Source organism: Dermochelys coriacea, chromosome 3 (assembly GCF_009764565.3).
Source record: "Dermochelys coriacea isolate rDerCor1 chromosome 3, rDerCor1.pri.v4, whole genome shotgun sequence".
In the NCBI taxonomy this organism is placed as follows: Eukaryota; Metazoa; Chordata; order Testudines; family Dermochelyidae; genus Dermochelys; species Dermochelys coriacea.
In genome coordinates this window covers 10,053,028-10,065,318 of record NC_050070.1, presented here as the reverse complement: position 1 = coordinate 10,065,318, position 12,291 = coordinate 10,053,028, and the positions used below count along the sequence as shown (strand labels likewise).

Below are 12,291 nucleotides of genomic sequence, written 5' to 3'. Positions count from 1 at the left end.
GTCCCAAACACAAGCTTCACAGTACATGGCATGGAAAAGCCTTAGGGTTCCCTGTCCACAGGCATGTCCCTGTATGTCTTGCTGACTCATAAGGTGTAACCCCTGCCTTCTTTCAATGGTCAGTTGTACAGCTGATGACCCTTGTTGGGCCATCGAACGGGCTAGGCAGTGCTGACGCCAATCTGTCTGGTGGTGTCACCCAGAAACACAGCACAAGTTTGGAAATACAGATATGCCCTACATATCTATAACTCAATACGAAGGATTATCCTACATGGCAAATCACATTTTCACAAATACCTTACATGGCATATCTCGTAAGATTCAGTGCAATATTATAACATTGGTATTAATAATATCATAAATGGTCACCATTATTCCATACAGCATCACAGCAAGATTTTCCCATGGCTAAAGCACAAGCCTGGTCCTGGGGAAACCTATATTCAATGCCCTGTTCTGCTTCTTGTGTGACCTTGGGCGAGCTGCCCTGGGCTTGTCTTTGCTGCATTGTTGGCTTCAGATTTGCTCCTACCCTGATTTTCATCCACACAAAAAGATCTCTAATTTAGTTAAAAGGAGCTTTAAGTTGGCTGCTCTGATGTGATGTCGAGGGGTGACACTCATGTGGCTGCTGATGCCCAGGCTAGTAACGCAGTGAGGATGCAGCAACTTGAGTTACAGCAACTCTGTGCCGCTTGAGTGTTGTTCTGCTGGGTGGTCGTTCTCACTCAAGCAAGGCTAACTGGAGTGTCCTAACCAAACTAACTGCTGAAGGGAAGACAAGTTTCTCTGTGCCTCAGTTTCCCATCTGTGCAATGGGGTGATCACACTGCCTTGCCTCCTGGAGTGATGTGAGGATAAATATGTTTAAAATTCCACAGTGCTCAGATACTATGTTAATGGGGTCGTGTAAGTACTAAAGCTAAACTGAACTATGATCAGTAGGTTATTAAAGAACTGCTTCCTGGAAACTGATTTGAATTTCCACATTGTAACAGGGTCTTTATAGCGAAAGGAAGGAGAGAAAAACATGCCATGCACACCTGCGTAAGGATTCATATGTTTTTATTATAGAGGTGTGATTTTGCACCAGTTTGTGTTTAATGTGGGTTGAAGGGTGCAGATCTCGCTGCATCACCAGTCTCAGGTCAGCTCTCCAGCTGTCAGAGTCCTTGACACCTCCTAATCCCTCCCTCTGCAGCATTTCATTGTGTGATGATAGCAGGTGGCAATCTCAATTTCGTTGTAATAGCAGCTGTTAAACCGGCACACCCCGTCTCTGTTTCTGCAGCTGACAGCATCACGATTCATGCCTTTGCCTGCACACAGAGCAGATTGATTTGTCAGCGTCTATGCTGGGTTTACTCCTAACATTAGTATGGTTGTAAACCCTCAGCAGCGTAACGATCACATTGCTGGAGTGGATCTGTTGGCAACCGTCTTTGCTAGTGACTAGTTTACAGAGTTTAAAGGTGTGATAGAGTAAAGACAGGTTTACCTATGGATGGGCCCTGAACCCACCTGTGTCCGATTGTCCATTTCTTTCATCTCTTTCTGTAATTAAGATCTTAAATGTCTAAAGTTCTTGTAAATCACCAAGATAAAAGAAGAAGAAGCCAGCTCAACAGAGAAATAGAATACATCTGAGCAATTGATAAAGTAAACCAAAATGTTTGCCATTTTTAAAAACTGTCTGAGAGCCCAGATCAGAAATAGATGAAAAGACCCAAATATTACAAAAACCCAAGATGTGAAAATCAGGACCTTTCTCACTTATTAGCAGCATTCCAGGTATCTAATCTATCTAAATTTTATACCCCACCCATCACATAAGTATCTTAGGGCAGATTTTTAAGGTGTTCAGGCACCTAAAGATGCAGATAGTAGCCTAGGGGGATTTCTAAAAGCACCGGAGTACCTAATTCCCATTGAAAGGAAAGAGAGTAGGCATGTAGGGACTTTGGAAAATCCAGCTAGGCTCCTATCTGCATCTTTAAGCAAAAGAACACCCTTAAAAGTCTGGTGTTTAGTGCCTTATAAAATCCACTAATCTATCTGACTGGTCTCATAGATGACATTTTTGCTTCTCTCTCTCTGTCCAGAAACAGGCAGGAATTGGTTAACACTTCATTTCTCTCTTCTTGTCCTTCTGATCTTGCTCTTCCTTTTGGAGTTTCTGATTCCACATCCCCCCCCAGTCACAGCTGATGAAGACACTGCAAACACCTAAACCAGCCTACGTCATCAGTGGTAGGAGAAACATAAGGATGGGCTAGAGTATGTTTGAAAATATTTATAACATTAAACTTTTTCTTGCCTCTATGTAACTGTGACAATCTCCAATACTTATGCCCTTACCAACCACTAAAAATCCAAAGAAGAGCAAACACAATCAAATAAATATTCTTTAGAAATTGCCAAACATTTCTGAATAATCGTTTTCTGCTATTCACCTTGTCAAGTAAGGAGAAAAGAATTACTTCAGGGAAAATATCATTGTTACCAGCCATTTACTTCAGAGAATATTACTAAATTACAGCTAACAAAAATGTCCTCTAGCTCAAAGACACACTAATGTAGCACGCAAAAAAAAATCCTGGTAGCAAACGACTATTCCACAAGGTTTCATAAGCTGTAAGCTATCTGATCCAACAGAAACAAGCCTTGCTAAACAAAAGCCATTTTCAAGGTTAGGCAAGCCACAAGGGGCACCTGAATCACGGCCCATGCAGCAAGGCCGTCAGATTAGAGTTCAGTGTTTGATAGACTCAAAAAACATTCTGGGATTATGAGTGATGCATGCAAATATATATAGAATATGTGTTGAAGCCCATATGGATGGAAACTGCTCTGTGACTCTAACATTTGTCTCATCAGCACTAACCCAATTTGGCTCTTTGTCCCCCTCTTGTGGCTCCACTACTGTTCCAAGTTCATCGAATTGCCTGATTAGCTCAGGCAGTCGAGACTAACGCTTTTATAGATCCAGAGATTCCCAGGTGGCATTCCTGCAGATAACCCATCCATCAGCATCGTTACATTTACGTTTTACCTGGAGCGGCCAGGACAATCCAAAGGAGAGCAACAAGCAGACGGTAAAAGAACTTCATAGCTGAAGGTCAGCTGGGATCTTAGAGTAACTGGAAGGCACAGCTGAGGAGACAGAGTGATATTAAGGTAAAGAAGAGTTGCCCAGTACAGACCATGTGTGAGCCTAAGAGCATCCCTATGCCAGAAAGTAAGGAGCCCCCTGGTATCTATCAGTGAGTTTCAGCTGGCCTGACTGACTCAGTGTACCCCAACTCACTATTGTTATAATCTGTATCTCCAAGATGTTGTGTAATATGTCATTGGCAAGCTAATAACTCACTGATCATTAATATTCTTGCAGGATGCATGTACAGTCAACCATAAAGGATTATTCAGAGGTGCTGAATTATGTGACTAAAGTGTGTTTCAACCAGGCATGTCAGTGGGAGTTGATAAACAGGTTTTCTCCAGACACAGGAAAGAAGCCAACACCTGAAACCAGGCACGGCCAAATTCAATGGACTATTCATATGTACAGAGGTTGCAGGAAGAGATCATTTGCATTGCACAAATCAACAGCGGGGTGTGGAGGGAAGACAGCCTGGAGTCTACACTAGACAGTATGGTGTCCACAGGCAGCGGGGAAAAGGAGCTTTATTTTGGGATACGTTTACATTTTCCATGGCTGGCAAAGGACAATTGGTGAGCAAACTCCCTTGAACAAAGACAGTAGCTTGTTAACTTGCGTCTTAGGCAGTTAAAAGCATATTTTTACTTTTGCTGGTTTGTAACCCTTTCCATTTTTATTTCTTGTACTTGAACTCACTTAAAACCTCTTTAATTAAAAACTGTTTAATTGAATGACTTTATTTTACTTTTTATCTAAACCAGCTTAGTGCTTTGATTGAACTGAAATGATTGGTAACTTCAGTCAAGATAACCAGCTGCTGTTTCTGTCTCTTTAGGACAAGCCAACGTGACAACAGCTGTGAGTGTGAGAAGGCTGGGCACTGCAGGGAGCCAGTCTGAGGGAAATTCAGGACTGGGAGTTGTTGGGGTCACTCTGCAAACAGTAACTGGGTAGTGGAAGCCAGGCTGTGACCTGCATGGTTGTCTGAGGGCTGTTGGTGTCTGGGCTGTAAGCCACAGAAGCAGAGCATTTAAGGTACCCAAGTTGCAGTGTGGGCAGTGACACAACCTCTTACTGGTCTGGGTTGAACCCCAAATTTCACACCAGGATATGAGGGCCTAAGAAATTATGAACTTCATTTACCCGGCCAGCACCTTTTTGACAACACTCGGAACCTGTTGCCAACTCATTCAGTAGCTGTTGTCATATACAAGAAGAAAATCATCTTTCGTGATTGGCTCAAATCAGTCATGTGCTAAGCCTGGAATTTTCCCATTGTTTATTTCCTCAGAGGTCAACAATACTGAATTCTGGAGCAAGGTTAGCCAATACTGTTGTCTATGTCCAAGGATAAATCCTCTTTGCTGACTGTTATCTGCAGCCAATTAGGATTTATCCTCTTACATATGCAATTTGTAACCAATCATTCAGCACATGGCTGTCAAGACTCTAGCAGGGCATTTCCTTCTGGCCACCCACCAGACCCCTGTGATAGTGAGCCAAGCTTTCGGCTCTCTGGATCGCTGAGTGTTTGAAGCTCACTGAGTGTCAGCAGGCTGCAGTACTGTATCCTCCCTGGGCCCCTCTGGTATGTTTCCTGAGCCCTGACTCTCAGCCTGCTACTTCTTCCTGGAAATGCCCACCTGCCTTAGCCCCCCAGAACCAGCGCTGACCCCTGAAATATCCCAGTTACTTGAACACGTCGCTTTCCCAGAACTCCTCCCCAAAAGGTTCTGTTTTACAGTCTAACGACAGCCAGAGACATGCAATAGTTGTGAAGCATTTAACACACGCAGGGAGACATTTTGCACACAGTCCAACATCTTACTGCTCTTTTACTCAATCATGCAAAGCACAGAAGAGGATATACCATACAAAACAATAAACTATCCCGAACCACAATGTCCCTCACTAGTTCCCCCTTTCCTTGTGTTTCCAGCAGAGACCGTCTGCCTCCAAAAAGGCTGGGCTCATGCTGGCTTTTACATGCTGGGGTTCCTTCTCCCTCATAGACTGGAGAAAATGGCCCATTAGCAGAGCATCTTCTGCCCTTTCAAAACCTTCAGCCCCTTGTCAGATAAGTCCCTGGTTCAGCCTCCGGCCAGGTGATTTTGTTGCAAAGGCAACTTCCTTCGAGCTAACCTGGTTATTCTGGGCAGAGACCAGTCTTTTGTCTGCAGTGAATAGATTTCCAGTGGTTGGATACCTAAAAGTCACCTTCCCTTTGTCAAGAGCCCTGTATCTCTACATATTGGGACTTCAGCCCAACAGGGAGGCAAAGGACAATGGATAAGGCTACCAAGAAACATATTCAAAATTGAGTATGCATTTTGATAAAGATACCTACATAGCATCATCTCACACAGAATAAATATATTATACAGCCAGATTCCCAGATTGTCACAGCAATGTAAACAGCTCCTTCCCGATTGGTTCATCTGAGGCAAATACTATTTATTTTTCTGGACTTCTAACTCCTTGTCCCTTAGAAAACGTTAGTTCTAAAGAAAAACTGTTACACTTTAGAATTTCCTGGGCAAGCTGGAGAGGTTTCCAGATACTTCTGAGGAAACTTTTCAGAGTATGGAATAATCCACAAGCTGCTTTTTGTTTCAATGAACATTAAATTTTTGGTTCTTGGTCTTGGTTAACATTAACCGTTCTGGACAATAAACGTTGCCATTTATCTCAAATGAAGTCAGAGGGTCAAATTTTCAGATGGTGTATCTTGCCATAACTCCATTTAAGCCAATTCTCAGATGGTATAAATTGGTGGAACCCCATTGACTTCAGCTGAGCTATGACGATATACAGGAGCTGAGGATCTGAATCAGTATCTGCATATTCTGGACAAGAGATCACCTCTTCGTAGTTAAGGTTACAACCAGCTTCATTAAAACCACTGTATTTTCTCAGCATCCTTGTTGCTTTGATTTGAAAACTGTTTGGCCTGAAAGTTGCCATATTTACCCTGAAGAAAAAGGAGGGCAGTTACCAAACTATTTTTGAGTTGCAGAGCATTACGAAACCACCCTGATCTGAAATGCTGACTCTTATTTTAAGGTGGTTTGTCTCCCTGTAGCTCAGCAAGCCCCTGTGTTGGCTCTAGTTTAAGGAGATAACTTTTGCTCAGCGACAACCTTATTAATTGTTTTTGTGCTGTCGTATATTATTGAGGCCCAGTCTTGTTTCCATTGATTTGAAAACAAAAGTTTTGGGAGTTATGGACAGAGCGGGATGGGTGTTTTAGCGAGTGATTTCAGTGGGGGTATGTTGTATACAGAAAAAAACTGTATTAAAATTGTCAGTAACCACTTCAAATGCTCAGGGAGTTCCTGGTCCTGCTCACATGCTTGGGGACTCTCTAGGGAAGTATCTGATCATAGCCAGTCTGCGGTCAGTCCTCCTAGAGTAAAATAGGCTGAGTTGTGCCTCTCTGTTTTAGGGAGCAGCCTGCTTTGTCTCTGTTTGGGGTGGGGGTTGTTCTGAATTCCAAGTAATAAAGTCGTGTTACCTTGCCACCCTCCTACAGAAGCTTTTATCTAACTTCTCTGTTTGTATGTCATGAAACATAAGAAGGCAGAACTGGGTACTCCCTGTGGGAGTTCATATGGTCTTCTGTGGCAGATTTAAAAGAACATAATGGTTCTTCTATAGCTTGCAGCTAACAGTAGTTTTCCTAAGCTTAAGTGAAAGTGGCCTTGTAATAGGGTGAACTCACCTCTTGTGAGCACCCCCTTGGCCAAGTGCATACACCTGCACACACTCTCTCTCTCTGATTGTCCTTCCTCTGTGATAGAGGAGAACCCCAGGGCTCCCTCCCTGGAGACAGTGTCTTCATGCTCTTAGGGCTTCCTGGCTACAGCTCTCCAGCTGAGCCACCATAGTTTGGTTCCCTTCTAGGGTGTCTCACTGTCCAGGCCACTTCCCCCAATGGCTAATGAGGGTCAGGGGGGACCCAGGCCCACCTACTACTCCAGGTCCCAGCTCTGTAGGTAGCAGCTGTCTGCTGTGTCCCTTTATCTAAGTTACATTGCTGCTCTAATTCCCAGGGCTGCTTCCCCATGCCATCTTCGCCTTTACCTCAGGGCCTTGTTCTGATGGAGACCCCACAAATAGCTCAGGGCTCCTTCTCACTCTCCCTGGCTTCTGGCAGTACTGCCCTGTCCAAGGTTCTGTGGCTCTATCAGCCAGCCACTCACCATCCACACTCCTACAACTCCAGCAATGAACTGAACTCCTTCTGACCCTGCAGTTCTTCTTATACTAGGCTGCTGGGCCCTGATTGGCTGTGTCCCACACAGCCACTCTAGGCAGCTTGGAGGACCCTCTCCACTGCCCTTTTTGGAGGTGGGGTGTGGCAGGGCCATGAGGCCTCCAGCAGGGGGCCTCAGAGGTTCTGATATATCCCATCTGATATATGTACCCACAATTAGGCACCCAAACCCATATTTAGGCACATAAATAAGATCCTAATCCAAAGCCCAGCGAAATCAATGGAAAAGTGATCTGAGCACTCACAACTCCCATGGAAGCCAAAGTTGGATGTTTTCTGGCTGTAATGCTTCATATTTCACTGGAGCATTAAGTCCTTTCCTATGTATGGGCCTTTTTACATCTTACCTGGAGCTGCCAGAAAAACCACAGAGAGAAGAACAAGCAGATGGTGGAAGATCTTCACGGTGGAAGATCACCTTGGAGCTCAGTGTTGCTGGAAAGATAAAACAGTTAGACAGAGTGGAAGAGAGCATTTAAATGATGCATATAAACTGCTTTACTGATACAGGTTTGCCTGTTCAAGACCAAAATTTGAGGGAAACCCTCCATATAAATTACTTGAAATTCAGCATTTAGTGTTTACGCTTTATGCCTCTTACTTTCAGTTTGACCCTGGTGCTCTGTTCACCACAATGAACCTTTTCACACATTCATTATTTATTGCCCACTGGCCACTTCCCCACCTGGTTGGTATTTGGAGATTGCTGAAATCCCACAGCCACTGTAGCCAGATGCGCATGGAAGATTTATATCCAGCTGCCAGGGTAAGAGGGAATTTGGCAAAGTGCAAGTCAGTGCCCAATAAATGTAATTTTAAAAGACTTTTGTGAGGACTTGCCCGATAAGTACCCCAGGGTCAGTTCCATTGTGATGGGGTATCAGGCGATATTGCTCAGCTAACAGGGACTTTCTCTTGATGATGATGTACTACACATAACATACTTAGACTTAGTCTTCTGTAAGGCATTTGACTTGGTACCACACATCATTTTGATTAAAAAGCTCTATATAAAATTAACGTGCCACACTGTGATGGGGTATCCACCCCACACTTGCCCTGAAGTAGTTAATGGAGGCCAGATGGGCCAATTATCCTATTAGGCTGAAGGCTGAGAGGAAAGCCCTAATTAGGGGAAGCTCACCTGTGCGGGAACAGGCAGGGCTTCTATAAAGCTCCGGAGCAGCAGGAAGGTAGCTTGCAGTCCCTCCGGGGGGGGGGGGGGGGGGGGGGGGGGAGAGAGCTGTGTTTTGGGACTATAGAAAGAAGTAGCTCACTGTTACTCCCTGGGAGGGGGGAGTAGTGAGGCTAGCAGAGAGGGGGAAGTGCTGGAGTAGGAAGCAGCCTAGGGAGTAAGCAGCAAGGCTGGGGACTGAGCAGACCTTGGCTGCGTGTTATAGGGTCCCTGGGCTGAAACCTGGAGTAGAGCACAGTCCCGGGGAAGTGGCACTGAGGGCAGTGAACTGGAAGACAGCTTGAGTCACTGTGGCTGTGACAGAGACTTTGAAGGACTAGGCCCTGGAATGGAGGAACATTGAGTGACCTGGTTGGAGGACTGAGTCACAAAGAGGATGCAGCCACTCCTGGGGCAAGAAAGGGACTGCAGACTAGAGAAAGAGACTGAGTAGCAGCATACAACCATGGAAAAGGGCATCAGCCTGGTAAGCTATTCCCCAGAACATCCAGGCCGCAACTCCTGGAGAACGTGATCCATTTTTGCTTTGCCCATACATTTGAATGGGTCTGGTAGTCTTTGCTCTGGAGCAGAAAGGCTAGTGGAGATGAAAAACTGGGAACAGGTTGAAATCTACAACAGGGTAGTGATCAGTGGCTCCATGTCTAGTTGGCAGCTAGTATCAAGTAGAGTGCCCCAAGGGTCAGTCCTCGGGCCGGTTTTGTTCAATATCGTAATTAATGAACTGGAGGATGGCATGGATTGCACCCTCAGCAAGTTTGCAGATGACACTAAACTGGGAGGAGAGGTAGATACGCTGGAGGGTAGGGATAGGATACAGAGGGACCTAGACAAATTAGAGGATTGGGCCAAAAGAAATCTGATGAGGTTCAACAAGGACAAGTGCAGAGTCCTGTACTTAGGACGGAAGAATCCCATGCACCGCTACAAACTAGGGATCGAATGGCTAGGCAGCAGTTCTGCAGAAAAGGACCTAGGGGTTACAGTGGACGAGAAGCTGGATATGAGTCAACAGTGTGCCCTTGTTGCCAAGAAAGCTAATGGCATTTTGGGCTGTATAAGTAAGAGCATTGCCAGCAGATCGAGGGACGTGATCATTCCCCTTTATTGGCAATGGTGAGGACTCATCTGGAGTTCTGTGTCCAGTTTTGGGCCCCACACTACAAGAAGGATGTGGACAAATTGGAAAGAGTCCAGTGGAGGGCAGCAAAAATTATTAGAGGGCTGGAGCACATGATTTATGAAGAGAGGCTGAGGGAACTGGGATTATTTAGTCTGGAGAAGAGAAGATTGAGGGGGGATTTGATAGCTGTATTCAACTACCTGAAAGGGGGTTCCAAAGAGAATGGATCTAGACTGTTCTCAGTGATACCAGATGTTAGAATAAGGAGTAATGGTCTCAAGTTGCAGTGGGGGAGGTTTAAGTTGGATATTAGGAAAAACGTTTTCACTAGGAGGGCGGTGAAGCACTGGAATGGGTTACCTAGGGCAGTGGTGGAATCTCCTTCCTTAGAGGTTTTTAAGGTCAGGCTTGACAAAGTCCTGGCTGGGATGATTTAGTTGGGGATTAGTCCTGCTTTGAGCAGGGGGTTGGACTAGATGACCTCCTGAGGTCCCTTCCAACCTTGATATACTATGATTCTATGATGCTAAATCTGAGGTTCCTGGAGCAAGAGAGGGGCTGCAGACCAAAAAGAGGGATGGAGTGACAATGTGCAACAGCATGAAGGGATGTCAGTCTCACAGAGTTAATCCCTGGAACAGCCAGGAGGAGGTGCCAGACTAGCAGTGAGTGAAGAGACCCGTCACACACACATTAAATGGATTAAAACTGGCTAACTAAGGTCTCAAAATGTAATTATAAAGGGGGAATTAGAGGATGTGTTTCCATGGCGTTCCTCGGCAATCAGTTCTTGGCCCTACTCTACTTAACATTTTTATCAATGACATGGAAGAAAACATAAAATCATCCCTGGATTGCTTAGCAAACTGGGTGCAAGCCAAACAATGCATGTTTGGGGGGGTTGGCAAAAGAGCAAAAACTACAAGTGAAATATTTCAGCCAAAAACACAACATGTTTAGTTCTTTCAATGAACACTTGCTTGTTTTGCCAATAATGAACATTTCCTATGGAAATTCCCATTCTGAGAGAGGCATTTTCCACCAAAAAAGCTCAGGCTCTGAGACCACCACTCCATCCTGCTTGGTTTTCAGAATGTGAGCTCCAGCCAGAGTGGAAATGTCTACACTGCTCTTTTTAGCCCCATAGAGTGAGCCCCATGAGCCCATCAGCTGACCTGGGCTCTGAGGTTTACTGCCATGGGGTGGGGGGAGGAGGGTTTGCATTGTAGACATACCTCTTTAGTTCAGGTTTCAGAGTAGCAGCCGTGTTAGTCTGTATTCGCAAAAAGAAAAGGAGTACTTGTGGCACCTTAGAGACTAACAAATTTGTTAGTCTCTAAGGTGCCACAAGTACTCCTTTTCTCTTTAGCTCAGTTCCCCATCTGTACAATGGGAGTAACAGCATGCCCTGCCTCATGGGGATGTCATTTTAGAATAAATATATTGGCATGTGAGGCACTCAGATACTGTGGTAATGGGGCCAGATAGATAGATAGCAATTTGCACACTTGGTTGTCACCCTACTTCAACTTCCAACCAGATTATGACCAGAGATGGCAGTAACTCAAAAAGTCCAGACCTGGATTTCTGATTGAAGATATTTTATGACAGCACATTATACACACGAGGCCATTTGCAAAATACGAATCTGGATCCAGATTCAGGTGCCAGAGGCTCTTAAATTTTATGGGGAGCCAGAATTTGGGACTGCAGTATCTATATGATCATTACAACAGTAGCAGAAAAAAATATGACACAATCACAGCAATGAGTTTTGTTTGAAATTAAAGGAAGAAGAAGTAGCAATAGGTTGTATCTAATAGAGATCAGTAATTATTCCTCTTGGTGCCATCAGCCCTTCTGTTACACTTTCTTCTCCTTAGAGACTCCAAGTCTCCGCTTGCTTTTTCTTAGCTCTCAGGTCTGCAGGCTCTTTATTTCATCCTTCTGCAGCAGAACCGGCTACGCAAGATGCACATCCCAAGCTTCCTCTCGTTCAGAAAGCAGAAAGTTTTCCTGCAACTGTAATGCTTCCCCAGGCAAGTTAATGAGTCGAACAGAGGTAAAATTTTCCAATCTTCTGCAGAGAGAAGAGGTTCGTTTTTATTCACAGACGCGAGGTGATGGGAGTTGGGATGATTGGCCAACAGCTGTCCAGAAGGGAACATCTTCCTCACGTATGTTGGCAAGAATAGAAGTCAGTGATTCTGCATGGTTTCAGAGTAGCAGCCGTGTTAGTCTGTATTCGCAAAAAGAAAAGGAGTACCCGTGGCACCTTAGAGACTAACAAATTTATTAGAGCATAAGCTTTCGTGAGCTACAGCTCACTTCATCGGATGCATTTGGTGGAAAAAGCAGAGGAGAGATTTATATACACACACACAGAAAACATGAAACAATGGGTTTATCATACACACTGTAAGGAGAGTGATCACTTAAGATAAGCCATCACCAGCAGCAGGGGGGGGAAAGGAGGAAAACCTTTCATGGTGACAAGCAAGGTAGGCTAATTCCAGCAGTTAACTAGAATATCT

At 44.7% G+C, this 12,291-nt stretch overlaps 1 long non-coding RNA gene across 1 annotated transcript; it reads right to left on the bottom strand.

Moving 5' to 3' along the window:
• Nucleotides 1–1,051: 1,051 nt before the first annotated feature.
• Nucleotides 1,052–7,386, bottom strand: LOC119853720. Its single transcript, XR_006279684.1, has 3 exons — nt 7,366–7,386; nt 3,056–3,143; nt 1,052–1,322 (listed from the first exon to the last, which is right to left on the bottom strand). It is a non-coding gene; the product is annotated as an uncharacterized LOC119853720 (long non-coding RNA).
• Nucleotides 7,387–12,291: the final 4,905 nt, after the last annotated feature.